Genomic DNA, 20,390 nt, shown 5'->3' with positions numbered 1-20,390 from the left:
ATGTACTGCCTGATAATATATATGCATATCAGCGAGAATATCAATAAAAGGTACTATTTTTTTACGCTCGAGTAGAATTTTTTTTCTGTTTTTACACTTTTAGTGCATTAAATATTTTTAATTATTTTTTTAGTAAAATAAAAGGAAAATTGTATAGTAAGTTTTGTTTCTGAAGGTCTGACAAGTATGTAGGCAAAAATTCTGGCCATAATAGTAGTAATTTTTGGAAACCTAAATTTACACAATTTAAAATTACAAATTAAAAGTACAAAATTTCAGAGATCTGCCTAGAATAGTCTAGAAAATTGAAATTTCACATCAGTCTAACCTTAATAGGGTTTCTAGTTTCTACGGTCTCCGCATTTTCCAATCGAGCCAAACAATACAATCTTGTCTGAAGAATGAATTCGGAACTTCACAAATATATTATGTCATTCTTGCAAATAGCAAATAGGATTAAATTCAGAAATGCTTGATTTGAAAGGGAGAAGATGGTAAAAATTTGACACTGATCCTAATTGGTACGTGATTTTAATTTGTTTTATGTAGAAATATCATTGCTGAAACAACTTAAATTCTACATTCTACATTTTGGGGCCCAGTTTTTGAAAAAATAAATATAAAAATACAGTCATTCATTAATCTCACAATGTATGCCCGCTTAGATAGTGGATCGTTCCTTTTTATATTTATAGCCACTTCTTTCCTTTTTCCTTATTTCTTTCACCTTGTCACAGAGAAAACAAATGTGCACTTTTTTCGGTTCTCTGTGAACAGTTCTTAACACAGCAGCATTGCATTTTTTCGCACTTAAATTACATTCTTCCCCTATACAACTGCATACTGCATAGAGCGCGCTGGACTAACAATGGCGGATTTGTCGGCATTTCCCGGCTCAAACGATTGCGGTACGCTGGATATCCACGGACTCTGCGTGGCGGGTGTAATTCAACAGTCCCGTTATCAGAAGATGGCAGCAGTGTCGTCAAAGAACCGTCTGAACCAACATAAGAATCATTCTGCAGACTGGGGAAGGATTAAGGCAAAGGAATGTGTAGAGAACATGAAGGCAAGGGCGGGGACTTCCCGAGGACCAACGTCTGTCATTATTCAAAATGAGTTACAGCGTATTGGAAGCGAAGCCAATGTGAATCTACCGAAGAAACCATCTATTAAAAAAACTGTGCGCCATGTCAGGAAACTGCATCTATAGTGAGGATCACGTAAGTTCAGTTCCCAAACAGCAAATATTTCCGCCTTGTCAGCGTTGCCAACTGTTACCAGATATCACCACATGTAGTAAAATCACGATCCTATGTACTGAATGACTTCTTTACTCACCGTACTTTACCTTAATGTTGGAAGGTTATTCTAAATAGTTTCAATAATAATGAGAAATGTATTGCTATGTTCTATTCTTTTATTCCTTTACATTATTATTAGTATTAGCATTAATAGGTTACTAGACGTAAATATACAACAAAGTATAGTATATAATATTCAAGAATCAAATCTGTTCCAAGACCAATTAAATTATTGTCACTTCACTTCAAAGATTCCAGCGTACATATACTGTACTTCCTAAAGGTAGATAAATTAATAACCAATTGACTTTTGGTTGGAATTCGAATGAACTTCTGATTATCTTTTGAAATTAGTAAGGAAATGGATAATACAACTATGCTAAAACTGAAATAATAATAAATCAACTTACAAAAATAATTTTGGTCCTTAAAAGCCATAAGTAATTTCACTTCTAGATACCTTTTTAAAGATTTCATTTGTTTGTAAATTGCTTAATAATGCTACACTTACACTTATTATTTCTGCAACTCCACGTCTGTCATTGAAAAAATGTATGATACATAACTGTGAAGTCTCTTTTTGGCTCTTGTGTCCTAAATTTAAATAAGAAAAAGCAAATGATTCAAGAAATGTGAGCTGGTGAAAATTAAATACTCAATTAATAAAATAATTACTACCAAAAGAATATTTTATTAATTCTATACAAAAGATGGATTACACAGAACAGATGGCCAGAAATCATAGATTTATACACAACATATAGCATGAAACGATCATCAAAAAATGCTTTTTGTACACAATAACATCTTTCAAACGAAGTGAAATAGCCAATAAGTTCAATAAATATTATGCTAATAAGTAATAACTATAATTAATAATTATCTACAAGCTGTAAAAGGGAATAAAATAGTATATTGTTGAAATTAGGGGGTTATGGTTTATTACGTGTATTTATAATTTTAATTACTTTTACTACATTTAATTATATTTTAATTTCTATTAGATTAGTTGGTGGTGTGGTTGTTAGTTTTATCTGTGTACGTCAGACTATTAAGGAAAAACTGAAAGAAATATTAAATCTACTATCTACTTTATATAACAATATTTAATCAAGAACTGAATATTACTATTAATTTAATAACATAAGACCCAAAACATCTCCAAGTCCAGACAATACACATGCTGATTTTCTTAAACATGTTGGCAAACAAGCAAACTCACTACTTTTATCTTGTAATCTCATCTAAAATACAATATCTGTCTGGAGAAAATCTATCATAACATCAATTTTGAAAAGCAATTATTCAACTAATATCTTTTCGAGTTATCGACAGATACCACTTACTAGTATGATAGCCAAAATTATGGAAGAGATGATTTCATAGATTGAATTGGTTCCTGGAATCTAGTAACTAACTTTCATTTTATTGGGTTGACTTTAGAGAATTGCATTCAACAAATGGACAGATTTTAAATTTTAGTCAAGATATTAAAGATATTTTAAACAGAAAACAAAACAACTTAACAATTTTAATTTATTTTCAAGGATCATATGGCTCTGTAGATATAAATCACTTAAGAAATTGCAAACTTAGGGTGTCCATGATAAAGTGTTACACTGGGTCAGTGACTTGATTATTTGATTCATTGTCACAAATATGTAAATAGAGACAGATTCATCTGGGCTTCCCACATTGTTGTTTTCAGGAATACATTTTCCAATATTAATGTCGATGGTCTAACTAAAGAAATAGATCTTATGATAATCTCATCATTTGCAGATAATATGGTTGTCTAGAACAAAAAATCACAGTCCACAAATATTAATAAACTGAGCCAAAATCCCAACAGACTTTTTGACTCTACTTGGAGAACTCAAACTTGCTCAATTAAGGGAAACTTTACTAATAAAACACAATCCCAAGTTATTTCAAAATGAATAGTATATAAGTTAACTTTAACAGATGATGTTAAGAAATGTGATACTTCTCCAGACATTTTAAAAATCATTAGAAACGATAAATGATCTGGTCAGTGAGTGACTACATACAGTATTTTTTATAGATGGATCCTGTTTACCAAGCCATAGATGTAGTGGTGTTGTAGTACAATACCAGTATATTCCCTTTTACAGGGAATTATATTCAAACACTTGTTTGCCCCATTTTAACCGTGACAACGCTTTTTAGCTTTTTAAACATTCTGGTTATTGTATTGTGTTTGTGTTTAGTGAAAGATTTTAGATAAGGGCGCAAATAGCCATAGTAGCTGACGCGCCCTTTTTAAACGCCACTAACTAACTAACTAACTTCAAACACTGACTAATTTTGATAGTGAAAATTTAGATACACTTTTAAGCTTACAAAATCTCCAGTATCGACTTCATAAATCTGAGAAGGCTGTCATACTATCAGATTCAAAATCAGATGTTCTTGCTGCAGTAATGGACGTAACAGCATGAAATCTCAATATTTTACAGTGTTTTAATATTTTAAGCAAAATGGTCGAATTACATCGATGACTGGTACTTCCGTGGATCCATGAACTTTATGGAGTGGGAGGTAATGAGGTAGCTGAAAGGTAGCAAAATTACTGTAAGGTTATCTATACCTGCATCTTACCACACTGTTAAAAGAATAACAAGATCAGAACATGACAATGTGGTAACAAAAATCGGAATGATTCTAAAGCAAATGAAAAAATTGCAATAGGCCATCCGGGGTCTGCTCCACGATGGAGGAAAATCCTCAGAAGAAACCAACTAATCAGACCAAATGGGGGATCCAAACTACCCTCGAGTGCAGCTCTGAATTTGCAGGCCAACGAGTCTACCGACTAAGCTACATTGGTGGCTCCACTAAAAATATGAAGTACATGGCACTCAGATTATTAAATTGACAAACCTAAACAATTATTCATCAGTTAAGCTATAAAATATAATACATAGCAAGCAAGTTAATTCAATTTAAAAGTATAAACAATTCAATCAGTTGAAATATACAGAAACTGATAATAAATATCATGCAAATTACTTCACATTACAAGCATAAACAATTCATCACTTGTGGTATACAGCCTACTATTTAATTTACAGCACATACAATTCATCAGTTAAGCTATAGACCTACAGTCTACTATTCAATTTACAGCATATATAATTCATCAATTAAGCGAAACAAAAATATAGTACAATACATAGTAAAAATAATACACCTAATTTAATAACTGAACTTCTATGAAAATCTACAGTGGCAGTACTCATTATCACAGGCCATGATTGTCTCAAATATTTACAAAGAACTGATATTTCAGAATCTCCCCATGCCATTTCTGAAATCTCAATGAAGATATGGATCATTGTCTTGACTGTTTAACTTTACACAGCTTTCAATCATCTGGTTAAATATTGGAGTGCAAGATAACAAATGACATCAACTGCTGAACACTTGGTATCAATCAACCAACAACTTCATTACATTAAAGGGGAAAAAAAACTGAAAGAATTAATTGTATATAGACACAACACATAAGACAAGGCAGCTTCAGAACAGTAATTGGCAAGGCTCTGTTGTTTTAGGATTCTTATGTAGATTCAATTTCACCTGAAAGAAAAAAGTAGCATCTATAAGTAGTAGTAGTAGTAGTAGTAGTAGTAGTAGTAGTAGTAGTAGTAAAGATAATAATAATAATAATAATAATAATAATAATAATAATAATAATAATGACTGTAAAGTATGGAAATTAATATTGTAATGTAATATCAAAAGGTGATTTCACACCATCAACTCTTATCATTTAGTACAACTCTTATCATTTAGTACAACAAATCTATTATATTCAGTTGCAATCACCAGTAGCTGTTCTTTCCTCCATTTTGTTGTTGGCTGATATTTCACAAGTCTGCTATGATATGCAGCACTATCCATGACAATAACGCATTGCCCTAATGTTCTCAGGTCAACAACTGTGTTTGCACCCACTTCTCAACTACAGGGCTATTCATAGCACTATGGTAGTCCTGACTTTTCTTTCAATTGTATGAAAAAATTAAATCAGCACCTGCAATAAAAATTATACCTGGGCATATAATTACGTCACATGAATTCACAGCATTTAAATAAAGAAAATAAAACATAACATAACATAACATAACATGACATGACATGAGATCCTCTTTGGTGAAAGGCTTTCCCACGTTTTTATTTAGTCACCAATTTTTATATTTTTGTACCCTGATTTAAAAAATTACTCTTGCCAAATTTATGTAAAATATAAATCAATATAACTTACCGAGTATAAATCCACCTTTCATTCCGGCATCTAATCTTCCACCCTCATTTGTTGGTCTATGAATAACACCATTCATGTCACTGGAAACTTCACCTGGTTTATTTCATGAATAAGTGGGTGATCATACTTAAAAAAACAGAGAGAGAAAAGCAATTCACATTGACACTCTAAGAGACACAAAAATTTTAAAGACAGGAAAACCGTTCAAGAATTTTATAACTAACCTCTAGTTATAATATGAAACTATTAATTGCAAAACATGTTGTTCCCACCTGAATTCATTACTAGTAGCCTATATTAATTGCAATTTCATATTCCACATAAGTGTTAATCTATTTGTTAGTAAAAAATTCAATCACTCAATGTCTCACAATACATTGAAATTTACCATTCATAAAAATCCAAGTCTCATCCAAGAATACCACGGGTTTAGAGTTCTCACGCTCCACATTTCTTATATATTCTCTTAAAAACGAATAACATCACTTTCTCATACATGTGTATAAGGATCCCCTTTGCTCCATAGAAATTTCATCTCTTTCAAAATTTTTTTCACCGATGATAAGGATACTCTAAATAAATATGTTTCATAATCATCATTCATATGTTGCAGAACTTTTGCTGCTGTTAGTACTTCCCCTGTAACAGTAAATGAAAATTATGCCATATTTTTATACATAGGCCTATGACTAATATCAGAATTACATTGCATAAATCAACACAATAATTCCTGTAACTTCCCTACCTTTATGTAACTTGTCATAAATAAATCTCGCAATTGCATCTTTCGTAAAATCATCAGCATCAGTCACTGGATGTTTACGTAGTCTATGTTTTCCTGGTGTCACGAGTGGGGTCCCCTTGTGTGAATTGATCACTTTCGTGGCTGTAGTTAAGCCAAGCTGTAATAATAAAACAATAACATAATACTTCTAAAAATTGTTATATCATAAAATTCATGCATAATACCAACATTTACAGCTATATGAATAGAAAATGATCAACATGTTAGGTTGGGTCTACGATAGGTTTAAGTAGGCTAATATTTAGGTAATTCTCCAGAAAAGCTACACCAAAGAAGGCATAATTTTATTTTGTTTAATTGATTTCTGTGATATTTACATAGTGATGAACACGTGGTTTTAGTGCACAGCCACAAATACTTTCAGCACAAAAATCCTTTGACACTTACCTGTATATTCTAATGCATTGTTGTAGTCCCTCCCTCAAACTTGTTACTAATTACCAATATAACATGCGAGAGGTCCAGGACGAAGAGAAATGGTTAGTTTCCCAGTAGTGCGTCCTCGTCCTCTCGAGTGTTATATCTTAACAAGTACTTTGGGTGGGGTAGCTTTTCTGAAGAAACACCATATTTAATATTACTTAGACCAGTCATGAATAAATTATTCAGCCACAGTCAACGTTCCTATGCTTTATAGAGTATGTTATATAGTTATTATATAAAACTGAATTATTTTTAAGCACCATAACAGGCCAACATTCATGTAATATTTGCTGCAATATCAAGTTAATAATTACAATATGACTTGTATTTTCTTCGGCCGATGTGGCATGTAAATTGTGATCTGAACGGTTAATTTAATATCAAAAGAGAAAACTGGAAATTTACTTTCGTGCTGTTTGATTACTTGTTCGTCTAATTTGTAAATGTATTTAAGCTATCACCTACTGCAGTATTACAGTATCTTAAATGTATTTAGTTTGGCAATATGAAAATCACTGACTTGATTAAACATTAGGCCTAACCTAAAAATTTGTTTTGTTTGACCACAATCATGAAATTATTAGTGCAAACTCCTAAAACTGAATACCACTTTGAAATGTATGCTTAAGAATACTTACTCCTAATAATTGTCCTATTCTGGTTGTAATTGCTGTCTCCGTTAGCATAATTCCTTCTTCATTATCTTCTTTCTTCAACTCATTATACACGTGAACTACAGATTTCTGAAGCGTACTCTGAATGCCACACATTTTCTTCCTTGGAGGAGTCACTGCAACACTATTTCATTTTTTTGACAGTAATAAAAATCTAAACACGAAAGAAATTCATTAAAATTTGAAATAATATTTCTATCCATTACCCACGTGCATTATCACGCCCAAGTATATTATATTCATTCGTACTTATCTGACTATTCTTGAATTATAACCACAACGCAACACATAACATAACTATTATGTATTAATATTAATACTAATATTAATTAATTATTAATAAGTTCGAATTTCACTATCTTCCAGTAACCGGCTGAGAAATCTAGTACAATTTTAATTTCATGGAACTCCAGTACCGGCAAATATTGTCGATATTTGCCTCAGCTGCCAACATACCGGTTACAAAATCACTACCATTTATAGTATTTGTCAGTATCGAAATTCGAAAAGAAGTTGGCAAAAGAAAATTCAACCTTCAAACTAGAAAATCACCATAATCCACTAGCATTTGTAGTAATGGGGGAAAAATGGTTAGGTTTCACCCTTAGGGTATCAAGTTACCTGGTCTTCCCTATACCACCTGAACCAAGGAATATTGACGAACTGAACGTTATAGCCAACAGATACACTAAGACCGTACAATGAGAAAGGTGGTTGTATTTTGAACCGGAGGACAACGTGAAGGTTATCATATTTGCCACTAATTCAAATTTAAATAAATTGTTACGATCACATTTTTGGATAATGGACGGGACCTTTATGTCCGCTCCTTCAATCATGCTGCAACTTTACACTATAAATGTGAATGTACAAGGGGAATAGATGCCTGTAGTAATGACGCTGATGGAACGGAAAACCAGGGAGGCGTATGAAACACTTTCGAGTATTGAAACGAGAAGTAGGGCGACATTTTGAAAATCAATTAAACCCAAGATTCATATCTATTGATTACGAAGTAACTGTTATAAACGTAATTGTCTATCTGTGGCGAATTGTCTATTTGTGGCGAATTGTTCCTATTACCAATATTCTGTGGGCAATTGTCCGGAACCGTACATACATACATACATACATACATACATACATACACACATACATACATACATACATACATACATACATACATACATACATACATACAATAAATACATACATACATACATGCATGCATGCATGCATACATACATACATACATGCATACATACATACATACATACATACATACATACATACATACATACATACATACATACATACATACATACATACGCCTACATACACACACAAATGGCAGATCTTTTACTGAAAGCCTAGAATTGTTCAGTGTTTCCTATTTTCTGCCTTCCTCTTAGTCTCCGCATATGATCCATAATCTTTTAATGTCATCTGAGATCTTCTTCTGCCCCGAACTCTCCTCCCGTCCACCGTTCCTTCCAGTGTATTCTTCAGTAGGCAGGTTCTTCGCAGTCAGTGACCCAACTAATTCCTTTTTCTCTTCCTGATCGGTTTCAACATCATTCTTCCTTCACCCACTCTTTCTAGCACAGATTCATTTCTTATTCTGCCTGCCCATTTCACACTTTCCATTCTTCCGATATCTACATTTCAAATATTTCCAGTCTTTTCTTTTAATTTCGTCGTAATGTCCATGTAATGGTTTTATTTCTGGGGAGTTAAAAATATATATCTTTTTTGGTTTGTCGTGCATTTTTTTTCGCAATAAGTTGACGTAGAATTCATGCGGTAGTAGTGTACGGTACAGAACTTTCCTTATTGTCAATTTTTTACTCATATTGATCAACAACTTAATTTTTGGTATTTGGACAGTGGCGAAGCGTGCTATACTTACTGGGGTAGACAGTATCATGATTCGATGAGGTTACATCCTAGCGTATGAAAGTTTTCAGTACATTTTATATATATTAAAGATGCTTCACGTTCCTTAACTTATTTCCAACTGATAATAACAAAGCTTCTTATAATCATTACAGAATGTCTCGTAATTAGATGAATTTTGTTTGATCCTATGCACTGTTCTGATCGAAATGTCAAATTCTTGACGGATGGCTCTGATTGATTCATCTTTTTTAAACCGTTCCAATAGTTGTAACTTCTGCTTCAACATAAGTACACATTTTTTTTGTTCCCTGCCTTGCTGCCAACGTGTACGAGTATCTGCACACTACTGGAATACAGTGTTGCAACACATAAATTGTATCCCCGTCAGTCTAACACCTGGAAATCCGTCAGAATCCGCCAAAATAAAAAAAAATAAGACCCACTCAATATAATAGTCTACAAATAAAAGCAAATATTAACGCAACTTGCTTACCAATCTTGATTGAAATAATAATAATAATTCATCAACATCATCTGCCTTTAGTTCTGCAGTTGATGTGCTGGGTTGGTCTACGCTCCCCCCAAAATTAAACAATTAAAAATGACAGCAGCTAAAAAAAAGTCAAAAGACGATGTAATCGTAATTTCCGCCAGAAAATCCGTCATCCGTCAAGGCCATTCTTTTCCCATCCGCTACATTGAAATTCCGAAGTTTTGACGGATATTCCGTCCAGTTGGCAACACTGCTGGATTGGTTCAACTGGTTAGCCCTGTGCAGCACGGGACAGGATGCGTTGACTTACCTTGTAACGTGAAGTATACGAGAGTGGAGTTCCACTGTATGTCTTTTCAACTAATAATTCCAAACTGTACGACGTCTACAGTACGTAACTGCAATATATTTATTGTAAAAATATTTGTTTGACTTAAAATAAATAGTTTATTCTTATTGAGTCTTGTAAAATAATAATTTGTCGCATGACTACTGTAAAATATATCGTACCTAGCCTACTGTTCACAACGTACACACACAGAGACGCAAGATGTAAACACACAGTACAGTACCGGGGAGGCTGATTCGCTGCTGCTTGCACTGTTTTGATTGACAAGAGTTCTCCGTTCACAGCGAGGTTAGAAATGCTCCACTTATACCTAACTTGTATCCAAAGTGACTTTAGGCAGAGCTCTATTCATTACATGATAGCCTACGCCGCTTCTAGCATTTGTTGAGCCAATGCTCAATTTCTGCTGCTGCGACGGGTCTCTCGCCACCCCTAATTACGGCTTCATGGTATTCCTCCATTTCATTTTCTCCGCTCTTCAGTTCAACACTGCTGTCAACTTTTTCTATCCTACGTCTCGCATGATTTCAGTTTTTCCCATAATTTTGTGTTAGAACTACATTAGAACGCCTGTCCGAATTTATCGATATCCTGCTTAGCGGGTGAGATTTCGATTAAACTTTTGATTGTTTATGTTGTAAAAAGTTAAATCCTCATTATATGCTATGCGAACTCCTAAATGAATTGACCACAGATACTGAATCTAAATTAAATCCGGAACAGTTCAGGAAAAATAGTCTTAAACATAGACTCTCCAAGCTTGGAACAACCTTCTCGATGTGATGGGTACAAAAAGTTCAAATTTCGGGAACAAATCTCGAAATATAAGGCATTGAAACGTCAATTCAAATTTTAAACCGTGACAAATATTATAATATTTGAGGCAGAAAAGGAAACGAAACATCACTATGTGAGGCACATAATGGAATTTGGTTTTTACAAAATATTGGGAATATGTCCGCAGTTGTTCTTGTACAACAAATGCGCGTACCACACTACATAGTATTTTGAGGATATAAATGCGCGTAAATGACTGAATGTAGGTGGATTAGGACAGTCCAGATACGAATTTGTTCTTTACTAATGTAACCGTTCAGATGGAAATGATCCTTATCAGAAAACCAAATGTGATTGGTTGCCGCAGAATTCTCCTCGAAAAAGATATACAAAACTCAAAGCATTTTTATCACCTATGGTTAGCGTTTGCCTGGCACAGATGCATTTTATATGACTATAATTATGTGCTAAGTCTGTCGCATTATGTTTAAACTGAATTATTGTTTTAAGGGGAGAGGATGGTATTTTTTGGTGAAAAATGAGTAAATTAAAAAAAAAAATCTTTAAAATACTCTATGAAATGTGTGGAATGCATAGCATAACATTTTGTGGATATTTGTGCCCTTATCGGATGTTGAGTCGTCATTTTTAAACTTCCTGCGTTAGGGATTTTTAAATCACTCGCCCACTTTTATTGTTGTTTCCGGTAAATTAAATTTTCAAAAAAACAATTTTTTTCTTTAAAATACCCTTTGAAATGTATGGAATGCATTGCATAACATTTTTTGGGTATTTGTGCCCTTATCGGATGTTGAGACGTCATTTTTAAACTTCCTGCGCTATGGATTTTTAAACCACACGCCCGCTTTTATCGGTTTCCAGTAACTTCATTTTTTTTGCTACATTGCCAGACAAAAATGGATATAATTATTTCTGAACTATTAAAGATACATGCATGAAATTTAGAACACACATTCTTTAGACTATTAGGAAACATTTCTCTGTAACAGAATTTTGTTAATTGATTTCATTTTAAAAATACGTCCGTTTGTTTGCAAGAAAGGAAATCAGAAAATTGTTATTAAATTTTAATTGATTACTTTACAAACGTAGGGAATAATATCAAAATTCTTTTACAGACAGTTTGTAGAACATGATTTTGCAAATATATTGCAAAAAACTGTTTGAATGTATCTTTAAAAACGGTTTAGATGTATCGGTTTTAGTACAATCCTGCACTAGGTATATTTTTTTTTCAAATTTGGGCCCCCAAATTTTTTTTTTTTCAAAATATTTTTATTTGGTTGAGTTTCCACAGATATGAGCTCTCTACATACAAACAATTAATATTTTACACCAAATAGGAAAAAAGTTAAAAAAAATACCATCCTCTCCCCTTAATTCGGGAAACGACAGATGTTTGACAGATATTCCAGGACTACGAATAAGCCTTGCTGTGTGCGTGCATTATTTTCAGTTGTTCTGATGAAATTTGATATACTAGTAGCCTAATACTTTTTTTTTGTTGTCCAAGACGGATAATGTTTCTTAGAATTTCTTCAAAAAATTTTTCAACTCTCTTTCATTATGGGACTTCAATGCGCAGAATTTTCACACTAAACTCACACTGCATCACGTAAGTACAGCCATATTGATAAACTCTTTCCACCACACAGAATACTTTTGTTCAACATTACACGCCATTTTGCACACTAGCAGTTGTTGAATGTGTTGCTAAGGTTATAAGTTACATATAAACTCCAATTTTTATGGCGTTTCGTAATAAAAATAGTTTTGGAAAACTATTCGTACCGGTATTTAAAAATAACTCATAAAATACAGTGGAATGTTTATTATTCTAACGTTTCAATATTCATATAATGTACACTGCAGATAAAATAATTAGAATACAATAATAATTTACATAATTATTGTTTCTTTTCTCAATGTTTGTTATACATGGTCCGGTTTTAGTTCGGCAGTAGCTGTGACTCCATGTATTGCGGGTCCCTATCACCACCGTTATCCATGCAACAATCTTCATCAAACCACAATTTCTTTTTCTTAGTTTCATAATAACCCATGCTCTACTTAGCTGCAATTTTGATCCTATCTCTGATATTTTCCCAAACGCTATTAACATTTAACTCTTTCTCAACTTCGTCGGAACTTCCTAAAGTGGCAAACCTATTCGAAATTTCGACCTCTTAATGTTGCCTAGTTTCCTCGTCCTTTAATTTCAGAATATTGAATTTACTGATTTTAATTTGTTGCTCTACTCCCTTGGCTACTGATAGTCTTTCTCTTAATAGTATGCCCCCCTGAACGTCCGAATGTCTACTTGAGAGGAACAGAGATTAAGGGTGTTTGAAAATAAGGTTCTCAGGAAAATATTTGGAGCTAAGAGGGATGAAGTTACAGGAGAATGGAGAAAGTTACACAACACAGAATTCCACGCATTGTTTTCTTCACCTGACATTATTAGAAACATTAAATCCAGACGTTTGAGATGGGCAGGGCATGTAGCACGTATGGACGAATCCATACATCTAGAATGTTAGTTGGGAGACCGGAGGGAAAAAGACCTTTGGGGAGGCCGAGACGTAGATAGGAGGGTAATATTAAAATGGATTTGAGGGAGGTGGAATATGATTGTAGAGACTAGATTACTTTTGCACAGGATAGGAACCGATGGCGGGCTTATGTGAGAGCGGCAATGAACCTGCGGGTTCCTTAAAAGCCAGTAAGTAAGTAACTGTGGCTAAGACAGTCACGCTGGAGTGGGAGGATAGGGAATGAACGCCATTATTGATGTCACTTCAGTTGCAATGGATCCGTGGAATGCATAGCATAGAGCGTTTGCCGTGGAGATGTTTTTCAAAACAAATGATTCAGTAGTTTTTACGTAGGGTAGGTTGTTGTCGAACAACATTTCAATGTGAGTCGACAGGGCAAGTTCCCAGTCGTAACACAATTTTATTGTGGGTAAACAATTTCAGAACGACTTCTTCAGCATCAGAATATAAGTCAATAGGAAGTCCAAGGACCGCTGGATATCACAAGATGTGGGTGGTAGAGTCAGACTCCAGGAGTATATTAGAAAAATGGACGTCATATGAAGAATGTAATTTTCAAAAACTAATCCTGTTCTTTTACATCAATAAATGGCAATTATGCCTCTTTTGATAAGAGAATAAAAACAACTTACATTAAAATACAATTGTGTTTTTTCACTTCAAAAAACCTCAGATCTTTTTTCGGACCCTGTGCAAGCCACAAAATCATTAATTTTAATAAGCGTTCTCTGTGTCGGAAATTTTCTCCACAAATAATAATATAATAAAACCACTATAACATAAATCCATAAATGAGCTGTAATGTACCCTCTGTGGGTTTTGATCGTGGCAATTGATTTTTTTTTTATTATTGTTTCACCATCATATCTACCACAACCCAGCGAGTTAAATCTTTGATGTGGCGATACTGTTTATGTAATGAATTCCCTTTCTGTCTGTCAGTTAATGTGATACCGTTGGAAATATTATAGGTGATTCATACCCTTCGAAGAACTGTTCACATGGACTGTATATATAAATAAGAAATTTTAAGAAACACTGACAGGAATTTTGTGAAATCCCTTGAATTGCATGAAAGTTTCTTATTCTTGGTATGTAATTCAATTCACATATATTATAGATGTAACAAAATGTATTAGCTTTATATTGCAACACATATATTATAATCATTACTATTGCATGATGGGTTCATCCATTTTAGAGGACAGTTAACTTAATTAAGGTACAAGAAATACATGATAAAGATTGTTCTGTTTGTTTCCATACTTCCTTAGCCTAAGTATATTTGTCCACCTGTGAGGCCTATACATAGGCGGAGTTATGGGGGGGGGCATGGAGGCACTCCCCCCAAACTTGTCTCAACTCTTTTTTTTTCTATTAACATTAGAAAATATTGAATTCAAAAGACTTTCCTTGCTTTTGTTTATGATTAAGTTTCTGTGCTTAAATTGAAGAATTAATGTCTTCAGATCATGTGTCTAGAATATAATATTTATTTTAATCCACTGAATGTATAAGAATTTCTATACCTCGTTTGAGGAATGGAAGCCCTGTAATGTTTCTTTTGCAACACCCTGTAATCCTGTTTTAAAAGTCTGCAGCAGCCATCTACTGAATTAGGTGTTAGTGAAAAAAACACCATAGTTCCATGTTAAAGGAGTGGAAATTTTCAGTAGTTTTCATAAAACAACAATAGTCCAAAGAGTTTTTCGTGAAAGCAGCCATTTTCCAGGAAGATGGTACGATGGTAGCATTTACAAATAATATCGCATTCATAAACAAAAGCAAGAAAAGTTTTTTGAATTCAATATTTTGTAATGTTAGTAGAAAAAATAAAAGAGTTCAGACAAATTTGGGGAGGGGGCAGTGCCCCCACATACCCTCCCATAATTATGCTTATGGTTATGCCCTATTATAATTTGTAATAGACCTACAGTTGAAGCCCTATACAACTGGGTCCGAAACATCGTGTCTATGGATGTAAACTGTAAGATTCATGCACCCCAAAAATATTTTTATTAAATGATCATATTCCAATATACTGTACCACGGTCAAGCTATAAGGGGAGAGTAAGTAAATGATATCCCTCATAACCTCCTTATATCGGGATTCTATTGTTTTGCTTAGCCCCCCCCCCCCCCCGAAGGAAACTGTTCTCTCTCCGCCTAGGGCCTATAGTGTGACGTATTTGTTACGTTGCTAAACACTACTGTCACAAGGAAATTGGGTAGTGATTTGGGGTGAATAACCCCTCATGTATCCTAATATGTAGTACGAACGTCATCAACGTATGAGACACCAAAATGCATTCCATTGGTCGCCCTGGGTGGCACAGGCGGTATAGCGCTGGCCTTCTGTGCCCGAGATTGCAGGTTCGATGGTATTTAAGTGTGCTTAAATGCAACAGGGCCCATGTCACTAGATTTAGTGGCATGTAAAATAACTCCTGCGGGACCAAATTCCGGCACACCGGTGACACTGATATAACCTCGGCAGTTGCGAGCGTCGTTAAATAAAACATAATTCTAATTATATGCATTCCATTGTACCGTGTTTCTGAGTTACCATTCCAGTTCTGTTCCAGTAATGGTAGAGATGCTTACTCTTACAGAAAATGCTCAAAATGACATCTTGCGGCTTGAATGCAAGCATGCAGTCGTCTTCTTGTAAAATCCCGCACTCCTTGAAACGTATTACTCGACCGAGGCCAGTGGAGTCCTGCAGCCCGGAGCGCCACTTGTACTGCTTCTGCGTTCGTATTGCGTTATCGCGATAGTTCACATTACGCCCGCGGCTCCACTCGCATCGGTCGAGTAAAGGTAAGCGTTCACTATATCGTATCGCACTCATCGGACGAATCGCACGGATCGGAAAAAGACAATCTTTGCTGTAATTGTTATGTAACCGCGTTCACTACATCGTATCGCACGCATCGGCTCTCGGCAAATCCGTCCGCGCTTCTCGGATGAGCAACTTTTCGGATGCGTGCGATCATGGCCTTCTTTAAAAAATCAATTTTAATTGGTCAACTGTTACTATTATGTTGTGCCATGTTCAGTGTCGCGCCAAAATGGCAGACGGAAAACTTATTTCGCTTGTAGAAAATTGCGAAGAATTATATAATTTGAGGCGTTCCCATTACAGTAATCAAGTAATTTCTTACATATATATTATGTAACCAATATTTATTTCGTTTCTTCCTCTTCAATTAAGACGCATGAAGCAATTACAAATACTTATTCGCTAACACTCATGATTAATAGACCTAACCTCACCTCCTCTGTTTTCAGCAATGTCAATATCGTACGACGTCATGTTTCAAACAGCTGATAGGGGAATCCGATGAGGCGATGAGGTGGAGCCATTACAGTGAACGCACTACACTTAAAATATCCGTTGCGTGCGATTCGTACGAGAAGTGCGATACGATGTAGTGAACGCGGATTCGTTGGTAGCCACCTTGTATCTGCCGACGAAGTATGTCAATGGTGGGAATGGGTTCTGAATATAGAAGTGGATATAGTATTTATGGACCTAGAAAATGTGTTTAATAGAGTGAATTGGAATAAAGTGATAGGGATCCTAAAGGAAATTGGTATGGATTGGAAAGAGAGTAGGCTGTTCAGTAACCTTTATATGAAATAACGAGTCAAAGTCAGGGTAGGAGAAGAAATGTCAGAAGGAAGTTTAATAGGGAGAAGAGTACGACAAGGATGCCCTTTATCACCTTATATATCACACAATTTCGCCTTCTGGATCACAGTCCTGTTTCTCAGTTGTTCCTCGTAATTCACCGGTGTGTCTTGCTGTAATTCACCCAATTGACCCCACAGGAAAAATCCAGGCTGGTGAGGTGTGGTGATCATGACGGCCAACTAACAGACCAGCCACTGGCAATTCACCGGTGTGGAAAGATGTGCAATGACTCAAGAAGGAAGCGTGTGGAATGTACTGGACAGCATTTTTGTTGAAAAGAAATGCATTGCCTTACTGCCAGGGGAACCTCTTCTAGGCATAGCAACAAGAGACACTAACCTCATGTTGTCTCACAAAAATAATCATTTTGCACACCTCTGTCACTCCTTCAATCACAGATAGTAATCATTTCTTACCTTCTCGATAAAGTTGGAATTGTCACAGTACTGAGTACATTACGGTACCGCTCACTTGAAACTCCCCACGCAGACTTACCTAAAACAAAAGAAAAGCATGCCGTTAGCAAGAACAAGCCCCGCACAAGACTTGTAGCAAGTCATCAGATCCCTGCACCCATCATTATAGCGGTTCTGTTTTAAGTATTAAATACCGGTATTTCATTAATTTCAATAAGATTTGGGGGTTTCAACAATGTGTTGAAAGAAAATGTATCGGACATTTCAAATCGGCTTTCATCATCAGAGTCGTATTAGTGTAGACCTGAAAGGATTGTTTGAGTTCCATATGTTGGCTAGCATTAACAGCTGAAGCCAACATAATAGATTATCCTTCCACGTTTTGTGTGATACAATCTTTGTTAATGTAATATTGATATTTCCAAGTCTTTATAGATATTCAATATGAACACACAGAATATATTTTCTTAAAAAAACTAATTACCTTAAAGGCAGTCCTTACAAAGGTATAGCTTTTTCTGAGATTAACATGGGTCTTAACCCCTTCAGGCCTGATGTACATTATAGTGTACATTGTTTCTTTTTTTTTTCTTTCTTTCTTTTTTGGAATGTCTTCGATACTTTTAAATATTTTGACAAATTAAATGTGATATAAATGGAGAATATTATTTTTGAAACATTTCTATATCTGAATTAAAAATAAAATTTAAAGTTTCGGGGCCCCAGGGATCAAAATTGTTCCCAAATTTTGATTTTCTGTGAAGACTTGAGTTGGGATTTTTGGATCCCCAGAATGATTATGTGACCAGTTTTTCTTTTCAATTTTTTAAAAATATAAATTGCGGATTGAACGGGTTAAAATTAATATCTTCCGAGAAATGAACCAATGTTTACCATCACTATGAGAGCAGCATATCTTGCATTTCTCAGAAGATATTAATTTAAGACCCATGTTTGTAGGACTTTTATTTCTTCTTTTGATGCATACTATCTCTTCTCTAAATATTGGAACCTATATTTAGAACAACCTGTATAGCGAATATCGAGTTTTTCTTCAGTTGGAACCCGATTTATGCATGTAATTTTTATTTTAAAGTCAACAGGTTGCCTTCACGTTTTTCACTAAATTCTAGATTGTGAAATCAGATTACTGTTAGGCTAAGCATAAGGATATTTCCATAAAAATGTAGCACGACACTTTATGACTTAAGGCAGAAAATAGGAAAGATTTGAGAATGCTAGGTTTGCAGTGAAAGACCTGCCCATGGGCAGAATACTTTATGTATGTATGTATGTATGTATGTATGTATGTATGTATGTATGTATGTATGTATGTATGTATGTATGTAATTGCGTGCGTGCGTGCGTTCGTATATATGAAGATTCGCTGTTCTAGTGTGTACTGCATTGCCACGAACTACACTCAACTATATTGAATGAAAGTCAGCTGTACACAACTGCTCCTAACTTGACGTCCCTTTAGCCAGTGTTATCTGTCCATAGTGCGCAACATAAAACCTTCCCCTTCGATCTAGAGGAATTGAAGGGTTCAGAGCCATAGTGGGCCAAGCGCCATTTAAAAACGGAGAAAGCAAGGGTTAAAGTTAAGTGAATGCCATAATTAAATGAAGATTGATATATCATTTAGTTTTGATGTGTATGCTTTATATTACTAGCTATATGTTTCCATAAAGGTGGAACTTGAAATCCAGACGTTTGAGATGGGCAGGGCATGTAGCACGTATGGGCGAATCCAGAAATGCATATAGAGTGTTAGTTGGGAGACCGGAGGGAAAAAGACCTTTAGGGAGGCCGAGACGTAGATGGGAGGATAATATTAAAATGGATTTGAGGGAGGTGGGGTATGATGATAGAGACTGGATTAATCTTGCACAGGATAGGGACCGCTGGCGGGCTTATGTGAGGGCGGCAATGAACCTTCGGGTTCCTTAAAAGCCATTTGTAAGTAAGAGGTGGAAAAATTCAAATATCTTGGAGCAACAGTAACAAATATAAATGACACTCGGGAGAAAATTAAACGCAGAATAAGTATGGGAAATGCGTGTTATTATTGGGTTGAGAAGCTTTTGTCACCTAGTCTTCTGTCAAAAATCTGAAAGTTAGAATTTATAAAGCAGTTATATTACCGGTTGTTCTGTATGGTTGTGAAACTTGGACTCTCACTTTGAGAGAGGAACAGAGATTAAGGGTGTTTGAGAATAAGGTTCTTAGGAAAATATTTGGGGCTAAGAGGGATTTAGTTACAGGAGAATGGAGAAAGTTACACAACGCAGAGCTGCACGCATTGTATTCTTCACCTGACATAATTAGGAACGTAAAATCCAGACGTTTGTGATGGGCAGGACATGTAGCACGTATGGGCGAATCCAGAAATGCATATAGAGTGTTAGTTGGGAGGCCGGAGGGAAAAAGACCTTTGGGGAGGCCGAGACGTAGGTGGGAAGATAATATTAAAATGGATTTGAGGGAGGTGGGATATCATGGTAGAGACTGGATTAATCTTGCTCAGGATAAGGACCAATGGCGGGCTTATGTGAGGGCGGCAATGAACCTCCGGGTTCCTTAAAAGCCATTTGTAAGTAAGAGGTGGAAAAATTCAAATATCTTGGAGCAACAGTAACAAATATAAATGACACTCGGGAGAAAATTAAACGCAGAATAAGTA

At 35.0% G+C, this 20,390-nt stretch overlaps 1 long non-coding RNA gene across 1 annotated transcript; it reads right to left on the bottom strand.

Annotated features, from left to right (window-relative positions):
* Positions 1–1,992: 1,992 nt before the first annotated feature.
* LOC138703429 (uncharacterized) lies at positions 1,993–7,900 on the bottom strand. Its single transcript, XR_011333157.1, has 6 exons — positions 7,462–7,900; positions 6,341–6,497; positions 5,984–6,234; positions 5,596–5,721; positions 5,157–5,364; positions 1,993–4,907 (listed from the first exon to the last, which is right to left on the bottom strand). It is a non-coding gene; the product is annotated as an uncharacterized lncRNA (long non-coding RNA).
* Positions 7,901–20,390: the final 12,490 nt, after the last annotated feature.

Source organism: Periplaneta americana, chromosome 7 (assembly GCF_040183065.1).
Source record: "Periplaneta americana isolate PAMFEO1 chromosome 7, P.americana_PAMFEO1_priV1, whole genome shotgun sequence".
Taxonomy (NCBI): domain Eukaryota; kingdom Metazoa; phylum Arthropoda; class Insecta; order Blattodea; family Blattidae; genus Periplaneta; species Periplaneta americana.
The sequence above is the reverse complement of the archived record's forward strand: the minus strand, read 5'-3'. Positions and strand labels throughout refer to the sequence as shown.